The sequence below is a fragment of the Oncorhynchus keta genome, chromosome 22 (assembly GCF_023373465.1).
Source record: "Oncorhynchus keta strain PuntledgeMale-10-30-2019 chromosome 22, Oket_V2, whole genome shotgun sequence".
NCBI lineage: Eukaryota > Metazoa > Chordata > Actinopteri > Salmoniformes > Salmonidae > Oncorhynchus > Oncorhynchus keta.
Genome location: NC_068442.1, coordinates 37,641,171 through 37,663,295, shown reverse-complemented (window position 1 = coordinate 37,663,295; position 22,125 = coordinate 37,641,171). Strand labels below are relative to the sequence as shown.

The window sequence follows — 22,125 nt, the reverse complement described above, 5'->3', positions numbered from 1 at the left end:
TGGCCACCCCTCATAGCCTGGTTCCTCTCTAGGTTTCTTTCTAGATTTTGGCCTTTCTAGGGAGTTTTTCCTAGCCACCGTGCTTCTACACCTGCATTGCTTGCTGTTTGGGGGTTTAGGCTGGGTTTCTATACAACACTTTGTGAGATCAGCTGATGTACGAAGGGCTTTATAAATACATTTGATTGAAGCATCCATCAGCAGCTAGCCTGATGGGGATAAGCAGCAGAGCTGGCCAGGGGCCAAACGTAATTGATGCATTTTCATACAGGATTTACCTCAGTATTCTGTTTCCATCTAAGTGGGCCAGCACCCATGTCTCATTGGGCCATGGCTCCGGCAGACCGACTCACACTTAGAGTTAAAGCCAGGCCACTGATACTTTTCAGCTGTCATTTAAATAACTGAGCATAAGCACCTTCTCACAAAGCAACTGTTTTGGTTATGCAGAGGTTGTTGATTCTGCTCTTCACAAGTCCTCACTGTAGCTATGCAAACACAATTTCCCTAGTATAACATAGGTGGTATACATACACTAGTGTAACAGTCGAAAAGCTGCAATTGTTGCCAAGGAACAAAGAGAAGGGCATGCAGTGGTAAATCAGCCAGAGGCCCTTTTATAGAGAGCAGATGCAACCAGTAAGCCTGAATGAAAGAGAGTCTCTCACTGGAGCATGTGGCTGAAACAGAAACGCTGCCTTTGTTTCAGAATCACCTCAATTGGAGACTTTACTCTTCTAGCAGACGGCCAGGGCCGAGAGAAACTCAAAGGCCAGCAGAAAAGAGCGAGGCATGCAGCCCCCTCCTTCCCCAGCAGAGCGAGGAAGGCAGCCCCCCTCACCACCAACGCCACTCGGCTTCCTAAGCCTGGCCAGCCATGAACAATAAAACATGAGCTCAAGCACATCTGCTTCTTTCTTCAGGAGAAAAAAAAAATACAGGGATCCCCAACTGCATTTGATTTCATCAATTTGATATAAAACTAAGGTGACGGACAAGAAAGGAAAGAAGAACAATGAACCAGCCAGACATCCACTCCATTAACCAGTGGAATATACCAAAACCAAAAGGAAGAGCACTAATGATGGGATGACTGCGATTATGCTCAGCTGACTGCACTGTAGTGATTAGGTACAGCAAAAACATGCACAACGGATCAATAGATAAACAAATAGCCAGTAGCCGGATGCCTCCACCATCTCACATCTCTTGAAGGCAGGTACAGACCTAACCCTGTGTTCATTAAGGGCTTTCCAGACCGTGCAGAGGGCTGTTTGGCAAGTACGCAGCAGGGTGTATGTTTGCAAAATATATAACTGGACCATGACCCCGGGATGAGACTGTGTCGAACCTCTCCCGCTCTTCTTCAGGGAATTCAACACCAATTTTACCCGTGCTCAATAAAAACCTTCTTTGTAATTTACACAGCGGGTTGGTAATCCAACAGGCCTGGCCACAGCTCCCCAGCTATGCACCCCCATAGCCTAATATGTGGCAATGCTCCAGTAACGAAGTCCAGATGCCAAGTCAGTTTGTTTCCCCTGCACATGGTGTCAGTGCCAGGAGACGAAATGAGTGGAGAGTGCTAGATCAGGCCCCAGCCCATATGCTGCAGTTCCACCTAAGACTTCCACCACACCAGGTATTTCTATCAGGAGTGTGACACGAAAGACTTGGGGTGAGCAGAATCAACCTCTGCATCATCAAGACCGTTGCTTTGTGAGTAAGTGTTTAAGTTTGTAAATGCCAGCTGAGCAGTACCAGTGGCCTGACTTCGGCCCAAAGTGAGAGCCTCACAGAAATAGTCCATATGCACAAAAAGCTTATTTCTCTAAAATGTTGTTCACAAATTTGTTTACATCCTTGACTAGCATGCAGACAATAGAGGAGTTTCCCAGCAGACAATTCGTTCATCCAGAAGGTTGCTTGCATGTGCAGTAATGGTGATGGTAAATGTGCCGTCAATCAGGCTGATAAGCCGAAACGAAGAAAAACAACTCAATGCAGTGTCAACATGAAACACAGACCGTGGCATGTTTCCAATAATGAAATCCAGAGTGTTCCATGGCTTGGGCCATCCTGGCAGGTGGTGAGTCCCAATGCTTTCTGCTCTGGAAACTGCTCAGAGTCAGGGGTTTAATCAATGGGCTGCGATGTACACTGTATGGAATTTTGCATAGAAAAATGTAAACCGTAGAGCTTACTATTAACGCTAGAGCTGATAACTGTTCATTCTACATCACAGAGGAGCATATTTGTACATTCAGTAAGGTTGTATTTCTAATGGATAAGCCTGAGGGGGGCGGGGGCAGCTGTGTGCGTCGAGGGGCAGGAATCAGTTGAGGCAAGGAGGCAGACAGAAGGGATATTGTGCGGGGGCACTCATGTGGGCCACTGCTCTAAAAACACTTCCCAAACACATGACTCCATAGTGGCACCAGAATAACCATCAACCCTGCTGCTGCACCAAGTCCATGCTTAGCTAAGCCCTCTCTCTCAGCTCCTACTACAAGCAGACAATTAGACCTTGACTACATCTCGTTAGACTAAACCATATGTTCAACTGGGATTGCCATAAAAAACAGGGACATATAACAGCATGTAGATATAAGGAGCATGTCTGTTACTAAGGAGGTCTTGAGTAATCTCCTCCTATAGGGCACTGGGGCAGTCTTCACTGTGGTGTACTCCCTGGTGATGTTTGGGGTGGGGATTCATGCATTAAGATGTGATTAAGCACCTTAGGGAGGATAACTCCTTTCTAACCTTAATCCAGACTGTTTTTTTACTGACACTATGATCTGAATGGCTTTTGGCAAATTGTTTTGATGACTAACACCAAAGGAAAAGCTTTCTGAACTGAACTCCATCCAAAACCCCAACTTTGCCCCTATCCAATACAGTTGAACACCCAAACATACCATAAAAATAATTTCCATATGGACACTGGAATGTCTGTTATATTACTATACAGCCAGACACAGAAGTAATACTCAAAAACGTACATATGGAGACATTCAACTGTGAACAGACAGACTTGAAAAGGTAAAAATAGACCAAAAGCAAACACAACGAGGTGATGCCGGCCAATCCTGAACAACGCTGCGCCAAGGCCTTCTGTTCTTTCCCTTCCCTTACTCTGTAGCCAGACAGAGTTCAGTTCAGTCAAACTGGCTGTCGTTGGCGCTGCTGGACTAGCTGGCACATTCAATGGGAATCGTTTGTCACCGTTACTGCCTCGTCTGACTGATTTCTCTTGTTTTTCCTCCATTCTCCCTCCTTTGCACCCATCCCTGGGGCCGTTAAACTTCAAGGAGAAATAGTGGGTGGGTGCTCCATTATGAGCAGTTCTCTCAGTCCTGTGTCGTGTTCTCTCATCCTGTCCTCCTCTCTTACGAAGGCAGTGTTTATTTATAAGATGAGCCTTGGTCTCCAGAGGACACTGTCACACTGAAACGGGCCACTGATACTCATCTTCTTCAAGAGCAGCACTTCACTGCTTCTATTATAAACATTACTTTATACATAACCACTGACTCAAGTAACTCAGCTATGAAAAGGTGCCTATTACAGTAGCTCTATAAATTATAAAGTTCATAAAGCTTCAGTATCAGATCAGAAAGTAGGCTAAGGGTCCAAACAGGAAATCAAAGCACACCCAGGACCTCTACTGCTGGTCAGAGGGAAGGGAGAAAGCATGGTGGCCTTGACTGATGGCAGTGATTCTGGAACAGACGGGTTTAGGGTGGATGCTGGGACTGGGTCTGGTGCAGCCAGGTTTAGGGTGGATGCTGGGACTGGGTCTGGTGCAGCCAGGTTTAGGATGGATGCTGGGACTGGGTCTGGTGCAGCCCGGTTTAGTCTGGTGCAGGGGAGTGCCTGTCATGTCTCTGGGCCTGGTTCACTGACCACATATAGAGGGGGAGCTTATCAATCCTCAACCGCGCAAACAACCCGTCAACCCGTCAAGTGATAACGAAGTGGCTCGGGGAACAAAACATTGATATTTTGGGTCCATGGCCAGGAAACTCCCCAGACCTTAATCCCATTGAAAACTTGTGGTCAATCCTCAAGAGGCGGGTGGACAAACAAAAACCCACATATTCTGACAAACTCCAAGCATTGATTATGCAAGTATGGGCTGCCATCAGTCAGGATGTGGCCCAGAAGGTAATTGACAACATGCCAGGGCAGATTTCAGAGGTCTTGAAAAAGAAGGGTCAAAGCTGCAAATAATAATAATAATAATAATAATAATAATAATAATAAATGCCATTTAGCAGACGCTTTTATCCAAAGCGACTTACAGTCATGTGTGCATACATTCTACGTATGGGTGGTCCTGGGAATCGAACCCACTACCCTGGCGTTACAAGCGCCATGCTCTACCAACTGAGCTACAGAAGGACCAAATATTGGCTCTTTGCATCAACTTCATGTAATTGTCAATAAAATCCTTTGACAATTATGAAATGCTTGTAATTATACTTCAGTATAACATCTGACAAAAATATCTAAAGACACTGAAGCAGCAAAACTGTGGAAATTAATATTTGTGTCATTCTCAACTTTGGCCACGACTGTACAGGAAAATATATATTAGAGTAACTTTCATGAAAGAAAAAAAAAATCCATTGAACAGATGTTTTAGGCTGTTATAGTGAAACACATCAATTGGTCTTCATTTTGACAGTTCGTTGCAAAAGTGATACATGTTTGGTATTTTAGAAATAAATCTAGCTCTTTTTGCCTCCGATGACTACACTTCAAATCGTGAAGTAGATGCACCTTGAGAAGGTTCCTCTACGTCAGCTCAAAAGGAGGGGTTCGGTATGAAACACACTTCCTTCTAGATGTGCTGGGTGGTACCACCTCAAGGCTTACTATGAAAGGTGACAGAGCGCCTTATTTGGTCTTGGTCGAATATATTTAGCATGATGCTTCCTTGACTAGTCTGTCGTTACACAACATTTCAAAAGACAGTAAGGCATATTTCTGCCAAATTAATGACCAAATTAAAAATTGTTGCTTACTGTTAAATACACATCTGCTTTTACGAAAGAAAAACATGTAGGGTCTGAGGATTATACATTTATATTCGTAACTACATCCATCGTAACAAGAAATAGAGGACAATGGAGGTCATGTCAAGAAATTGTACTTTTTATACCATCGCTATAATGTTGCTGCTACAGTCTCTTACAACCGAATAGAGGTTCTGGACATCAGAACTGCGATTACTCACCTCAGATTAGATGAAGAGTTGTTCTTCAATGAGTCTGACAGGAGGGACATACTACAGACACCAGGCACAGATCCCTGTCATTCGCTGGAGAAGGAAACTGATATTTCACTGAAAAATATCAGGGTGCCTTGTGAAGATCAGACGACGAGTGGCTAATCTGCCATTGCTTTAGGTCCTGCTAGCTAAAGTTCAATCGCTGGGGGGATCTGTCAAACTGAGAGCACGTATATCCTACAAACGGGACATTAAACTGTAATATCTTATGTTTCACCATGTCGTGGCTGAACGACGACATTGAGAACATACAGCTGGCGGGTTATACACTATCGGCAGGATAGAACAGCAGCCTCTGGTAAGACACGGGACGGGGGCCTATGCATATTTGTAAACAACAGTTGGTGCACAATATCTAAGGAAGTCTCAAGGTTTTGCACGCCTGAGGTAAAGTATCTCATGATAAGCTGTAGACCACACTATCAACTTAGAGTTTTCATCTTCATTTTTCGTAGCTGTCTACATACCACCACAGACCGATGCTGGCACTAAAACCGCACTTAATGAGCTTATTACCACCATAAAAGAACAGGAAAACGCTCATCCAGAGATGGTGCTCCTAGTGTCCTGGGACTTTAATGCAGGGTAACTTAATTCAGTTTTACTTTATTTCTATCAGCATGTTAAATGTGCAACCAGAGGGAAAAAATTCTAGGTCACCTGTGCTCCACACACAGAGACGCGTACAAAGCTCTCCCTCGCCCTCCATTTGGTAAATCCGACCACAACTCTATCCTCCTGATTCCTGCCTATGTTCCGGGATTCTTCCGATGGCATTGAGGAGTACACTACATCAGTCACTGGCTTTATCAATAAGTGCATTGAGTACGTCGTTCCCACAGAGACTATACGTACATACCCCAACCAGAAGCCCTGGATTACAGACAACATTCGCACTGAGCTAAAGGGTAGAGCTGCCGCTTCAAGGAGAGGGACACTAATCCGGAAGCTTATAAGAAATCACGCTATGCCCTCCGACAAACCATCAAACAGGCAAAGCTTCAATACAGGACTAAGATAGAATTGTACTACACTGGCTCCGATGCACGTCGGATGTGGCAGGGCTTGCAAACTATTACAGACTACAAAGAGAAGCACAGCCGAGAGCTGCCCAGTGACACGAGCCTACCAGACGAGCTAAATAACTTCTATGCTCGCTTCAAGGCAAGTAACACTGAAACATGCATGAGAGCACCAGCTGTTCCAGACCACTGTGTGATCATGCAGCCGGTGTAAGTAAGACCTTTAAACAAGTCAACAATCACAAGGCCGCAGGGCCAGATGGATTACCAGGACACATACTCTGAGCATGCGGGTGTCTTCACTGACATTTTCAACATGTCCCTGTCTGAGTCTGTAATACCAACATGTTTCATGCAGACCACCATAATCCCTGTACCCAAGAACACTAAGGTAACCTGCCTAAATGACTACCAACCCGTAGCACTCACATTTGTAGCCATGAAATGCTTTGAAAGGCTGGTCATGGCTCACATCAACACCATTATCCCAGAAACCCTAGACCCACTCCAATTCGCATACCGCACCAACAGATCCACCGATGATGCAATCACTATTGCACTCCACACTGGCCTTTCCCACCTGGAAAAAAGGAACACCTATGTGAGAATGCTATTCGTTGACTACGGCTCAGTATTCAACACCATAGTGCCCTCAAAGGTCATCACTAAGCTAACGACCCGGAAACTAAACACCACCCTCTGCAACTGGATCCTGGACTTCCTGAAGGGCCGCCCCCAGGGAGTAAGGGTAGGTAACAACACATCCGTCACGATGATGCACAACACGGGGGCCCCTCTGGGGTGCATGCTCAGTCCCCTCCTGTACTCCCTGTTCACTCATGAGAGCACAGCCAGGCACGACTCCAACAACATCATTAAGTTTGCTGATGACAACAGTGCTAGGCCTGATCAACAACAAGACAGCCTATAGGGAGGAGGTGCAAGGACAACAACCTCTCCCTCAACGTGATCAAGACAAAGGAGATGATTGTGGACTGGAGGAAAAGGAGGACCGGGCATGCCCCAATTCTCGTTCACGGGGTTGTAGTGGAGCAGGTTGAGAGCTTCAAGTTCCTTGACGTCCACATCACCAACAAACTGGCATGGTCCAAGCACACCAAGACAGTTGTGAAGAGGGCACGACAATATCTATTCCCCCTCAGGAAACTGAAAAGATTTGGCATGGGTCCTCAGATCCTCCATAAAGGTTTAACAGCTGCACCATCGAGAGCATCCTGACCGGTTGCATCACTGCCTGGTATGGCAACTGTTCAGCCTCCAACCTCAAGGCATTACAGTGGGTAGTGTGTACGGGCCAGTACATCGTCGGGGCCAAGCTTCCTGCCTTCCAGGAATCCTATACCAGGCGGTGTCAAAGGCCCTAAAAATTGTCAGACTCCAGCCACCCGAGTCATAAAGTGTTCTCTCTGCTACCGCATGGCAAGCTGTCCAAGAGGCTTCTAAACAGCTTCTATCCCCAAGCCATAAGACTCCTGAACAGCTAATCAAATGGCTACCCAGACTATTTGCATTTACTGCTGGGCTTGAATTATTTTTCTTATTTCTTACATTTTTTTAAGGCATTTTCTTAAAACGGCATTGTAAGTTAAGGGCTTGTAAGTATGCATTTCACTGCAAGGTCTACACCTGTTGTATTCGGTGCATGTGGCAACAAAAAAAATTGATTTGTGGTGCAGTCTGCTAAAATAGTTGGCTCATAGTTCAATGGTTATATGAGTTCTAATCCCACATGGGGCAGAGATTTTTTAAATTTTCTTCAAATCCTTTATAATATTCATCCTGTGCCCACACACACTTCCAATTCTAAAAAGTGAAAGTATACCTGTGATAGGAGTCTCCCTGGTAGTAGTTGTATGTTTTTATACAGTACCCAAGACCAATCTGTTAGGATTTTGACCATTTGAAAAAGAGCTACTGAGTAAATATTTGCTTTGTGGGTTGGATTGAATAGAGCCCCTAATCCTAATTGTCACGGTGAGGATTGCACTTTTCTTCCACCATAAATGTGAGGCCACATTTCAAAGATTTGTTTTTACGCCCTATGGGGGATTCAAATTTACTCCACAAGTGGCAATAGACATCTGGAACTCAGCGCCTTACCACAGTGAGCTAAATGTCCAGAGCCATGTCTGCTTTAGTGAGAAAGTGTTGGGATCAGGTACAACTACTTTTACCCACCTCCAAAATTAATATTTATGAGCAATTCCCTACACCCTCAACCTCTCACCTGAATGCATTTTGGGCAAATGCTGAAATTGGGGTTGAGAGATACTTGTAGTGCTTTTAAAGGGTATCTGTATACCTCCCTCCCTGTCTGGGACAAACAACCAGGGAACACGTCTACAGGGGCTGCCCGTAAACCTGTGATGTGGTCTTTGAAAGTGCATATTATGACCTTGTCTAAGCCTATGCCATCTTGCGGGATAGGTCGTTTGACGTGCATGGTGCAACAAGTGGCTTTTAAAAATGTCAGTCATCTGTCCATGACTCTGACAGCAGACTTTTCATGTCATTCTGTGCTAGAAGGTTGTTGCATTATGTGGGTGAACATTACACCAAATCTCCAGCTAAAACATATTGTTTAGTCTTTCATCATCATCATCATGATTTCATTAGGTTTCCCTTTGAGTGTGTTATTTTATGATGGCTGTGGTGAGCTGAATGAAGGCTAAGCACAACAGCACCAAACAAATTTAGGCCATCTTGAAATTGACAGTCTGCCTTTTTCACTATATACTGTAATTACAGTTATTTATAAAGTTACAATAAACTCAGGATTGCCCACATTGAGAGATCAGAGTTGCCAGAAAAAATGTGGAGTGCCTTCCAAGCAATCAGTTTCCCTCTATCCTAAGTGTTTGCCATACGTTTGTACCAAATGCACATCACAAAATCGTACTGCATAGCTCGGTTAGCTGCTCGCTGCAGAATTCAAAGCTCTTTTTCTTCCCTCTCCCCACAAGACGACACACCCAGGAGCATTCCAGTCAATTTTCTGCAGACAGGGCTCCTTTGGATTAAAGGCTTGCTTTGATCAAAGCCCCAGTCAATCAGACAGACAGACACACAGAGGACCTGGGCCCAGAACCTGCAACACCATATCCTAGCCTACATTGGACAAGCTTTCAGAAAATATCAGTTAAGGGAACCCTGATGAGCGTATAAGAAAGAACCAAGTGTTACAGTGTTTAAAAAATCATGGTGGTACAGAAGAACTCATTCTGTCATTGGCATGAATGAAAATCTAAAAATCGGGACAGATGTTATTCTTATCGGAGTGCACAACTGTAATACGCCTACATAATGACAACTTGTCATGATCCTTTTGAAAACTAGAGACAGTGAATGGGTAGCTTGGTGAGTAAACTGACAAAGCATTTCCATACAGGATTTACCCCAGGGTGATCCAAAAGGCTCAGACTTGAGCGTTACAATCTACGTAGGCTGACACCGGCATCTCACTGGGCCATGGCACCGGCAGATCTGCTCTCACTTGGGGTCAAAGCCAGGTCACTGGTACTTTTCAGCTTACATTTTTGTCATAACAATGACTAACTGTGAACTTTAACACCTTCTCACAAAGCAACTGTTTTCATTATGCAGAGGTTGTTGATTATGCACTTCCAAAGGCCTCACTGTCAGCCCTAGCTATGGAAACACAATTTCCCTAGTATAACATAAGGGTGTGTACACATGTGTAACACTGCTGTTACTGTCAAAAAGCAGCAGAAAGATAAGATACATTAACAAAGGAACACTCCTCCCTCCCAGCCAGGGGAGAACGACTGCCCCCTCACAGAGGATTTTAAGTTGAAGCCGAACGCGGTACTGCAGGCATCGTTTCCAGGATCCCCGATTACAGTGAATGGGGAAATTGCGAACTTCATGGTCAATATTAGTGGATTTTTGTTTTGTACACAATCATGGAACCAATAAATTATTCTATTTCAGACGTACAGTTCCAGTCAAAAGTTTGGACACCTAATTTAAGGGTTTTTCTTTATTTTTTACACATTGTAGAGTAATAGTGAAGACATCAAAACTATGAAATAACACATATGGAATCATATAGTAAGCAAAAAAAGGTCTTCAGCAAATCAAAATATATGTTATATTTGAGATTCTTCAAAGTAGCCACCCTTCGCAGCCTCTTGGAATTCTCTCAACCAGATAATAATAAGGAATGCTTTTCCAACAGTCTTGAAGGAGTTCCCACATATGCTGAGCACTTGTTGGCTGCTTTTCCTTCACCCTGCGGTCCAACTCATCTCAATTGGGTTGAGGCCAGGTCATCTGATGCAGCACTCCATCACTGTCCTTGGTCAAATAGCCCTTAAACAGCCCGGAGGTGTGTTTTTGTTCATTGTCCTATTGAAAAACAGATGATAGCCCAATCCAGATGGAATGGTCGTATCGCTGCAGAATGCTGTGGTAGCCATGATGGTTAAGTGTGCCTTGAATTCTAAATAAATCACTGACAGTATCGCCAGCAAAGCACCCACACACCATCACAACATCTCCATGCTTCACGGTGGGAACCACACATGCGGAGATCGTTCGTTCACAGACTCTGCATCTCACATAGACACGGCAGTTGGTACCAAAAACCTCAAATTTGGACTCAGACCAAAGGAAAGATTTCCACCGGTATAATGTCCATTGCTTATGTTTCTTGGCCCAAGCAAGTGGCTTATTATTATTGGTGTCCTTTAGTAGTTGTTACATGAACTCTGTGAAACACGTATTTGGGCTGCAATTTCTGAGGCTGGTAACTCTATTGAACTTATCCTCCGCAGCAGGTAACTCTGGGTCTTCCTTTCCTGTGAGAGGCTCCTCGTGAGAGCCAGTTTCATCATAACACTTGATAGTTTTTGTGACTGAACATGAAGAAACTTTTGAAGGTATGGACTGACCATGTCTTAAAGTAATGATTTTTTTTTTCTTTATCCCCTTACACAGTGTATAAGACAGTAGTTTTGGAATTGTTAGTTAGATTACTTGTTGGTTATCACTGCATTGTCGGAACTAGAAGCACAAGCATTTCGCTACACTCGCATTAACATCTGCTAAACATCTGTATGTGACAAATAAAATTTGATTTGGGCAGTATTGAGTAGCTTGGATGAATAAGGTGCCCAGAGTAAACTGCCTGCTACTCAGGCTCAGAAGCTAAGATATGCATTATATTATTAGATTTGGATAGAAAACACTGAAGTTTCTAAAACTGTTTGAATGATGTCTGTGAGTATAACAGAACTCATATGGCAGGCAAAAACCTGAGGAAAAATCCAACCAGGAAGTGGGAAATTGAGATTTGTAGTTTTTCAACTCTTTGCCTATCCAAGATAGTGTACATGTGGTCCTATTGCACTTCCTAAGGCTTCCACTAGATGTCAACAGTCTTTAGAACCTTGTTTCAGGCTTCTACTGTGAAGGAGGAGAGAATAAGAGGTCTGCCAGAAGGCCATGAGCTGATCACGCGCGTTCCCCTGAGAGGTAGCTGCGTTCCATTGCATTTCTAAAGACAAAGGAATTCTCCGGTTGAAACATTATTGAAGATTTGTTCAAACATCCGAAAGATTGTTTGAAATGTTTCTACGAACTGTAATGGATTTTTTTTACTTTGTCTGGCCTGCGCATCGTGAATTTGGATTTGTGAACTAAAGGAGCGAACAAAAGGAAGTATTTGGACATAAATGATGGACTTTATCGAACAAAATAAACATTTATTGTGGAACTGGGATTCCTGGGAGTGCATTCTAATGAAGATCATCATGGTAAGTGAATATTTATAATGCGATTTCTGACGTCTGTTGACTCCACAACATGGCGGATATCTGTATGGCTTGGTTTTGGTCTCGGAGCGCTGCACTCAGATTAGAGCATGGTGTGCTTTTTCGGTAAAGCTTTTTTGAAATCTGACAGCGGTTGCATTAAGGAGAAGTTTATCTAAAGTTCCATGCATAACACTTGTATCTTTTATCAATGTTTATTATGAGTGTTTCTGTAAATTGATGTGGCTCTCTGCAAAATCACCGGATGTTTTGGAAGCAAAACATTACTGAATGTAACACGCCAATGTAAACTGAGATTTTTGGATATAAATATGAACTTTATCGAACAAAACATACATTTATTGTGTAACATGAAGTCCTATGAGTATCATCTGATGAAGGTTAGCGATACATTTTATCTATATTTCTGAATTTCTATATTTCTGCTTTTTGTGACTCCTCTCTTTGGCTGTAAAAATGGCTGTGTTTTTCTGTGACTAGGTACTGACCAAACATAATCAGATGGTGTGCTTTCGTCGTAAAGCCTTTTTGAAATCGGACACTGATGGGATTAACAACAAGTTTCTTTAAAATGGTGTAAAATACCTGTATGTTTGAGGAATTTTAAGTATGAGATTTCTGTTGTTTGAATTTGGCGCTCTGCACTCTCACTGGCTGTTGTCACATCTATCCCGTTAAAGGGATCTCAGCCGTAAGAAGTTAATTGAAAGGCATTCCAGGTGACTACCTCATGAAGCTGGTTGAGAGAATGCCAAAAGTGTGCAAAGCTGTCAACAAGGCAAAGGGTGGCTACTTTGAAGAATCAAATATTAAATTTATTTTGATTTGCTTAACACTTTTTGGGCTACTACATGATTCCATGTGTTATTTCATAGTTTTGATGTCTTCACTATTATTCTATAATGAAGAAAATAAAAAATTAATTCAAAAAAATTAATTCAAACCCTGGAATGAGTAGGTGTGTTCAAACTTGTGACTGGTACTGTATGTCCTTGAACCGATTACTTTAAAACCACAGACAAAGGTTATAAAGATAATTGACTTGCTAATGGCAGCCTGCAGTAGCTCGGTCAGCCTTCCACTGAAGGTACTCCATGAGAAGGGGCAGCACTGAGCTAACCTGCAATGTCACATCCTAGAGTAGCTCAAACTGTGCATGCTATGTTTTTTAAAAATCCTCCATTTAGCAAAATGGTGACCTGGTGAAATGACACTTCCTGATCATCAAATGCGCCACTGAACATTCTCATAGGAAACAACAGGGTGACGTCGTCGATGGCTTCGTCTATTTTTTAATTTTTTATTCTATGCTCCCTGCCCATCCCAGTATTTTTCAACTGGAGACAAAGGCAGAAAACCGCCTCCCCGAAAAACACAGACAGGCCTCCACAACCTTCATGCCAAGAAATGTCCTCAGCAACGTTATCAAATAGTACATTTTGGCTAATTCATTCTCATTTCTCTACTGATTTAACAAGTTTCTATTAGAAGTGTTTTCAAAGCAGCCAAAATTAAGTTACAACTTGGCCTAGCTAATTTCTCTTACAGTGAGCATAAGTCCTTAAATCGCTACGATAGAGTTTCCATGCCACTGAATAACTATCGAGCCTCTGTTTTACAGTATCATGGGACAGCAGGTGGCTTTGACTACTTTCCACAGGTAGACTATACAGCATATAAACAGACCGGGGAGCTGAGGGACTCATTAAGGTTCTAGAGAACACTGAGCTACAAACCTGCGCCACACAAGCTAGAGATAGAAGTTCACGAACGACAGACCTAGGATCAGATAACCAAACCCCAAATCCTATCCTTAACCATTTGGGTGATTTCGAAAATCTGACCCTGGATGAGCAGAGGTTACTCATTAGGATTTGTAACAGAGCACACTGCACTGCCAGCACTGGGCTACAAATCCTGCTCCACATTCCAAGTGTTACTATGGATGCCTATTAAATTGGAATGGTTTCAATCGACTAAGCCAAGCTCAAAAAGTGAACATGTATCATGCATAGGATAGGCCTACTTTAATAAACTTTCTCTGACCTAATTTCAAAAATTAGCCGTGTGAGGCCGTGAGTCATCATCAGAAACTCAGACACCTTGAGGAATGGGCTTGGGAGATAAGATAACCAGAGATGGTTCACGGGCAGATTTCACACTCATCTCGTCACTAGACTTACCCACGTATCTACATCACTTCGCTGAAAACGTCTTCTGAAAGACATTATCCAAAAATAAACATGTATTTCTGCATGATTAAAAACATGAAACCACAACAAGCTTACACTTAAGGTTGTGATAAAGCAGCCCAATCCCATGAAGTAGGCTATACTAAATGAACATCATTAAGGCTATAGTTTGAGAATAAAAAATGTAGGGCCTAGGACCTGACCTACAATAAAACAGCATGAAAAAAGTAAGCGCTATTGTGTAATTTGAATGAACATGATGTGTGCTTGATAACACAGCACGGTTCCTGTATTAGATATTGGCTAGGCAACATGGTTAAGTTATAGTGAATTAATCAAACTGATGAGACTTTTCTGAAAAGAGGTTCTCCATCTGCTGAGTTGCTTATGCAAAAGCAATGTATAGAGGGGTTTGCCTCTGTGAAAAGGAAAAAGGGTTGCTTATGAAACCAACGCAAGTATAATTGCACCATATCTGCTGAGAAATGTACTGAGATAGAGCAAATATGAACCTACACTACCATTCAAGTTTGGGGTCACTTAGAAATGTCCTTGTTTTTGAAAGAAAAGCACTTTGACAATTAAAATGACATCAAATTGATCAGAAATACAGTGTAGACATTGTTAATGTTGTAAATGACTACTGTAGCTGGAAATGGCTGATTTTTAATGGAATATCCACATAGGTGTACAGAGGCCCATTATCAGCAACCATCACTCCTGTGTTCCAACGGCACGTTGTTAGCAAATCCAAGTTGATCTTTTTAAAAGGCTAATTGATCATTAGAAAACCCTTTTGCAATTATGTTAGCACAGCTGAAAACTGTTGTTCTGAATAAATAAGCAATTAAACTGGCTTTCTTTAGACTATTTGAGGATCTGGAGCATCAGCATTTGATGGTTCGATTACAGCCTCAAAATGGCCAGAAACAAAGCACTTTCTTCTTCATCAGTTTATTCTTGTTCTGAGAAATTAAGGCTATTCCATGAGAGTAGTTGCCAAGAAACTGAAGATCTCAAAGTTGTGTACTACTCCCTTCACAGAACAGTGCAAACTGTCTCTAACCAGAATAAACTGTTGAGAAGCCTTTTTGTCCTAGACTTGGCACTCCGGTACCGCTTGCCATACAGTAGTAGAGAGAACAGTCTATGACCGGGGTGGCTGGGGTCTTGGACAATTTTTAGGGCCTTCCTCTGACACCGCCTGGTGTGGAGGTCCTGGATGGCAGGCAGCTCAGCCCCAGTGATTTACTGGGCCGTACACACTACCATCTGTAGTGCCTTGCGGTCGGAGGCCGAGCAATTGCTGTACCAGGCAGTGATGCAACCAGTCAGGATACTCTCGATGTTGCAGCTGTAAAACCTTTTGAGGATCAGCGTTGCAGACATACCCTCACCACCTGGGGGAGGCCCGCCAGGAAGTCTAGGATCCAGTTGCAGAGGGAGGTGTTTAGTCCCAGGATCCTTAGCTTAGTGATACGCTTTGAGGGTATTATGGTGTTGAACACTGAGCTGTAGTCAATGAAAAGCATTCTCACATAAGTGTTCCTTTTGTCCAGGTGGGAAAGGGCAGCATGGAGTGCAATAGAGATTGCATCATCTGTGGATTTGTTTGGGTGGTATGCAAATTCAAATAAAATGTTATTTGTCACATACACATGGTTAGCAGATGTTAATGCGAGTGTAGCGAAATGCTTGTGTTTCTAGTTCCGACAATGCAGTAATAACCAACAAGTAATCTAACTAACAATTCCAAAACGACTGTCTTATACACACAAGTGTAAGGGGATAAAGAATATGTACATAAATGTATATGAATGAGTGATGGTACAGAGCGGCATAGGCAAGATGCATTAGATGGTATCGAGTACAGTATATACATATGAGATGAGTATGTAAACAAAGTGGCATAGTTAAAGTGGCAAGTGATACATGTATTACATAAAGATGCAGTAGATGATAAGAGTACAGTATATACGTATAATAATGTAGGGTATGTACACATTATATTAGGTAGCATTGTTTAAAGTGGCTAGTGATATATTTTACATCATATCCCATCAATTCCCATTATTAAAGTGGCTGGAGTCGAGTCAGTGTGTTGGCAGCCATTCAATGTTAGTGGTGGCTGTTTAACAGTCTGATGGCCTTGAGACTGAAAAACAGCTTCTGTCTCCCGGTCCCAGCTTTGATGCACCTGTACTGACCTCGCCTTCTGGATGATAGCGGGGTGAACAGGCAGTGGCTCGGGTGGTGCTGTCCTTGATTATCTTTATGGCCTTCCTGTAACATCGGGTGGTGTAGGTGTCCTGGAGGGCAGGTAGTATGCCCCCGGTGATGCGTTGTGCAGACCTCACTACCCTCTGGAGAGCCTTACGGTTGTGGGCGGAGCAGTTGCCGTACCAGGCGGTGATACAGCCCGCCAGGATGCTCTCGATTGTGCATCTGTAGAAGTTTGTGAGTGCTTTTGGTGACGAGCCGAATTTCTTCAGCCTCCTGAGGTTGAAGAGGTGCTGCTGCGCCTTCTTCACGATGCTGTCCGTGTGGGTGGACCAATTCAGTTTGTCTGTGATGTGTATGCCGAGGAACATAAAACTTACTACCCTCTCCACTACTGTTCCATCGATGTGGATAGGGGGTGTTCCCTCTGCTGTTTCCTGAAGTCCACAATCATCTCCTTAGTTTTGTTGACGTTGAGTGTGAGGTTATTTTCCTGACCCCACACTCCGAGGGCCCTCACCTCCTCCCTGTAGGCCGTCTCGTCGTTGTTGGTAATCAAGCATTCCACTGTTGTGTCGTCCGCAAACTTGATGATTGAGTTGGAGGCGTGCGTGGCCACACAGTCGTGGGTGAACAGGGAGTACAGGAGGGCTCAGAACGCACCCTTGTGGGGCCCCAGTGTTGAGGATCAGCGGGGTGGAGATGTTGTTGCCTACCCTCACCACCTGGGGGCGGCCCGTCAGGAAGTCCAGTACCCAGTTGCACAGGGCGGGGGCGAGACCCAGGGTCTCGAGCTTGTTGACGAGCTTGGAGGGTACTATGGTGTTAAATGCCGAGCTGTAGTCGATGAACAGCATTCTCACATAGGTATTCCTCTTATTCAGATGGGTTAGGGCAGTGTGCAGTGTGGTTGAGATTGCATCGTCTGTGGACCTATTTGGGCGGTAAGCAAATTGGAGTGGGTCTAGGGTGTCAGGTAGGGTGGAGGTGATATGGTCCTTGACTAGTCTCTGGTCTAAAAAATGATCCCAATGCCCCAGGGCAGTGATTTGGGACACTGTAGGGTGCAGTCTTTCAGATGGGACGTTAAACGGGTGTCCTGACTCTCTGAGGTCATTAAAGATCTCATGGCACTTATCGTAAGAGTAGGGGTGTTAACCCCGGTGTCCTGGCTAAATTCCCAATCTGGCCCTCAAACAATCACAGTCACCTAATAATCCCCAGTTTACAATTGGCTCATTCATCTCCCTCTCCCCTGTAACTATTCCCCAGGATGTTGCTGCAAATGAGAATGTGTTCAGTCAACTTACCTGGTAAAATAACAGAAAAATACAATTCAATCTTCGCCCTGTATTGATGCTTTGCCTGTTTGATAGTTCATCACAGGGCATAGCAGGACTTCTTGTAAGCTTCCGGGTTAGAGTCCCGCACCTTGAAGCGGCAGCTCTACCCTTTAGCTCAGTGCGAATGTTGCCTGTAATCCAGGGCTTCTGGTTGGGGTATGTACGTACAGTCACTGTGGGGTCGACGTCCTTGATGCACTTATTGATAAAGCCAGTGACTGATGTGGTGGACTCCTCAATGCCATCGGAAGAATCCCGGAACATGTTCCAGTCTGTGATAGCAAAACAGTCCTGTACTTTAGCATCTGCTTCATCTGACACCTTTTTTATAGACCGAGTCACTGGTGCTTCCTGCTTTAATTTTTGCTTGTAAGCAGGAATCAGGAGGATAGAGTTGTGGTCGGATTTACCAAATGAAGGGCGAGGGAGAGCATTGTACTCGTCTTTGTGTGTGGAGCACAGGTGACCTAGAATTTTGTTCCCTCTGGTTAAACATTTAACATGCTGATAGAAATTTGGTAGACCTGATTTAAATTTCCCTGCATTAAAGTCCCAGGACACTAGGAGCGCCGCCTCTGGGTAAATGGTTTCCTGTTTGCTTATTTCCTTATACAGCGGACTGGGTGCGGTCTTAGTGCCAGCATCTGTCTGTGGTGGTAAATAAACAGCCACAAAAAGTATAGCTGAAAACTCTCTAGGCAAGTTGTGTGGCCTGCAATTTATCACAATATACTCTACTTCAGATGAGCAAAATCTAGAGACTACCTCAGATTTCGTGCACCAGCTATTGTTTACAAATATGCACAGACTGCCCCCCTCGTCTTACCGGAGTGTGCTGTTCTATCTTGCCAGTGCAGCGTATATCCCACTAGCTGAATATCCATGTCTTCATTCAGCCACGATTCAGTTTAACATAGGATATTACAGTTTTTGATGTCCCGTCTGTAGGATATTTGTGGATCGTACCTCGTCTAATTTATTGTCCAATGATTTCACGTTGGCGAGTAATATTGACGGTAACGGCAGCTTTCCCACTCACCTTCTGCGGGTCCTTACGAGGCATCCCGCTCTGTGTCCCCTGTACCTGCATTTCTTCCACTTGCAAATAACGGGGATGTTGGCCCTGTCGGGTGTTTGGAGAATGTCCTGTTGCTTGCATGTTGAAGGAAAAATCTGTCTAATCCGAGGTGAGTGATCGCTGTCCTGATATCTAGAAGCTATTTTTTTGCCGTAAGATACGGTTGCAGAAACATTATGTACAAAATAAGTTACAAATAACGCGAAAAAACCCCACATAATAGCACAATTGGTTGGGCTTATATGCACAGTCACTTTAACTATACATTCATGTGCATATGTACATACCACCTCAATTGGCCCGACCAACCAGTGCTCCCCCACATTGGCTAACCGGGCTATCTGCATTGTGTCCTGCCACCCACCAACCCCTCTTTACGCTACTGCTACTCTATGTTCATCATATATGCATAGTCACTTTAACCATATCTACATGTACATACTACCTCAATCAGCCTGACTAACCGGTGTCTGTATGTAGCCTCACTACTTTTATAGCCTCGCTACTGTTTTTCACTGTCTTTTTATTTCTTTACTTACCTATTGTTCACCTAATACCTTTTTTGCACTGTTGGTTAGAGCCTGTAAGTATGCATTTCCCATTTCACCTGTTGTATTCGACGCACGTGACAAATAAACTTTGATTTGAATAGAAAGAGGAGTGGGAGGCCCCGGTGCACAACTGAGCAAGAGGACAAGTACATTAGAGTGTCTAGTTTGAGAAACAGACACCTCACAAGTCCTCAACTGGCAGCTTCATTAAATAGTACCCTCAAAACACCAGCCTCAACATCAACAGTGAAGAATAGACTCTTTGATGCTGGTCTTCTAGGCAGAGTTGCAAAGAAAAAGCCATATCTCAGACTGGCCAATGAAAATAATAAGATGGACAAAAGAACATACACTGGACAGAGGAACTCTGCCTGATGTTATTTTAATGGACAAATACTTTGCTTTTATTTCAAAAACAAGGACATTTCTGAGTGACCCTAAACTTTTGAATAGTGTATGTCATGTCTGTAACTAGCATTCTAAGGCATTTGAGTCAGCTACGGAAGTCTATATTTATTAAATATGTTTCCTGTTCCGCAATCACGTTTACGATGATAGAGTTAGGGGCTGAAATGGCTGCTGTATCTTGTTCAGCACAGGACTCTCAACAAAGTAGTTGAATTGGTTAGGTCCACTAATGCAGACACATATGGCAAATAGAGCAGCTCAAGCAAGAGAAGGAAGTGTAGATACATTATTTCATCAGGAGGAACTGACTTGCCACATTTGACACTGGAAACAACACCAAGAATTACAGACTTTTCAGCGAAACCTATGCCTAAATTTACTTTGGTCTTTTAAGTTACAGGTTTTTCCACAGCTATTCATGTACTTAGGGTGCTGTGGAGCATTTTGGCAACATGTGGTTGGGTGGAGGTGAAAGGACATGGGACTAAATTTCTTTAACTATGAAGTTTGGCTCACCTACTCTTTTTTTGCCTCAAAATGTGTCATTTGTGCAATAAAAAGTCTGCAGACTACACTTGTATATGTGTACGCTCAGACAACGAGCACTGGTTAGTGTGGGTATAGTTTGTGGAACATTCCAACAGGAATCTGTTCCAAAAACGTTGTAAATAACAAGGTTGTCAACAAACAACCCATTGTTTAGCGGCAGAATAAGATACTGAGTAGGGAGTGGGCTATTTATTTAATGTTTTTCACTCACCACGTTCCTTCAAAAGTCTGTCCTAGCTCTGGTACCCTTTTTTAAAAATTTTACAAACATTAAGAATAATCTACGTGGTGAGTTGATACCTATTTGTCAGCTAGTTAGCTAGGTGAATTGATCATGCTACTTTGTATGCGTTGTTTGTTGGCAACCTTGTGCTTTTACAACGTTTTTGGAACAGATTCCTGTTGGAACGTTCCACAAATGATACCCACCCCGCTTATCGGTTATCAGAATGCATAAGTGACATGTGGGAATTGTTGGCTGATAGAATAACAATGGAATAATAATCCAAATTCAACATTCTAAAACTATTCAGCATTCTAAGTGTGATGTTGCTCGAAGTCAACCATACAGTCAGTCAGTGGATATATATCTAGCTGCTGCAACACAATGCGTCAGGACAGGAAGAAAATGTGACAGTTTCAAGTTCTGAATGAGTGACATGATACGTTTTTATCTATTTGGGAGAGGACGTAGACAATAAGGTAACTTGAACTATCAGACATCAATGAACTGTAAAACAGTGAAATATCTGTTAGCTAATGTTATGAAAAAAAATTGACTGTCAAGATACTTTGCGCACTAAAATTCCTACAGCAAATTATTTGGATACTGTACAACAATTCTGGCTAATATCGGCTTCCCAGCTTTCTTGATCTGTTCCTTTATAAACTTTTGTTCAAAACAAGCACTCTAATAATGTATCTTACCTTGTTCAGTTGTTTTTCTCATTGTCTGAGATGACTCCTTATTGTATTTCCCGCATACAACTGATAGACAATTCAAAAATGATATTTGTAGTTCCCTTTCTGATGAAATCAAAACTGGATAACCAACCAAATACTTCCAGCTAACGTTAGCATAGCGAAGGACGTTGCCGTTCAGAATCGAGCACTAAACATATGCTTATAGTAGCTAATCACAAAACGGTTTAGAAGCATGCCGCAAAGTTATTTTTCTACAATGTAGTATACCTATTTTCAATGGCTATCTTACCCAAATACTGTCACCTTAATGCGGTCAAATACATTTAATCGTACATCATTTCAAGTCTACTGCCTAGCTTCGCGAGTTGACTACAATGATTATATGGTTTGCTGCTAGCTTGCTTACTTCCTTTCTCTCGCAAGCTCGAGGCTCCGCGCGGTGAAAAAAGTTTTGAAAAAAACGCAAGTGATATTCCAAAGAGTTTCTAAACCCAGAGGCGCTTCAACGCAAGACTTCCGGGAACGCTTGCGAAACCGACCAAACAGACCAGGCCGGGGTTTGAGAAGTCAATAAGAGGAGTGAAAAATAATTTATCTTTCTCTAAATCTAAAGGCACAACCTAGATTATAGCCAGTGTCTTAAGTAGATTAACATGTTATTATTCCAACCTCGGCAAAATTACAAACTGACACGCTTTTTTATTTTCGTCAAAAACAACTTTA

At 43.1% G+C, this 22,125-nt stretch overlaps 1 protein-coding gene across 8 annotated transcripts in view; it reads right to left on the bottom strand.

Annotated features, from left to right (window-relative positions):
* LOC118401423 (unconventional myosin-IXb-like) overlaps nucleotides 1–21,864 on the bottom strand; it is a 120,198-nt gene extending 98,334 nt beyond the window's left edge. For 3 of the 8 annotated variants that reach the window (XM_052475141.1, XM_052475140.1, XM_052475142.1), the window contains exon 1: nucleotides 21,406–21,861. The gene's annotated coding sequence lies outside the window, so the exon portion shown is untranslated. Of the gene's footprint in view, nucleotides 1–21,405 lie in introns of all 8 variants that reach the window. The other 5 variants (XM_052475144.1, XM_052475143.1, XM_052475145.1 and 2 more) reach the window with 3 other exon arrangements.
* Between the last annotated feature and the right edge of the window lie 261 nt (nucleotides 21,865–22,125).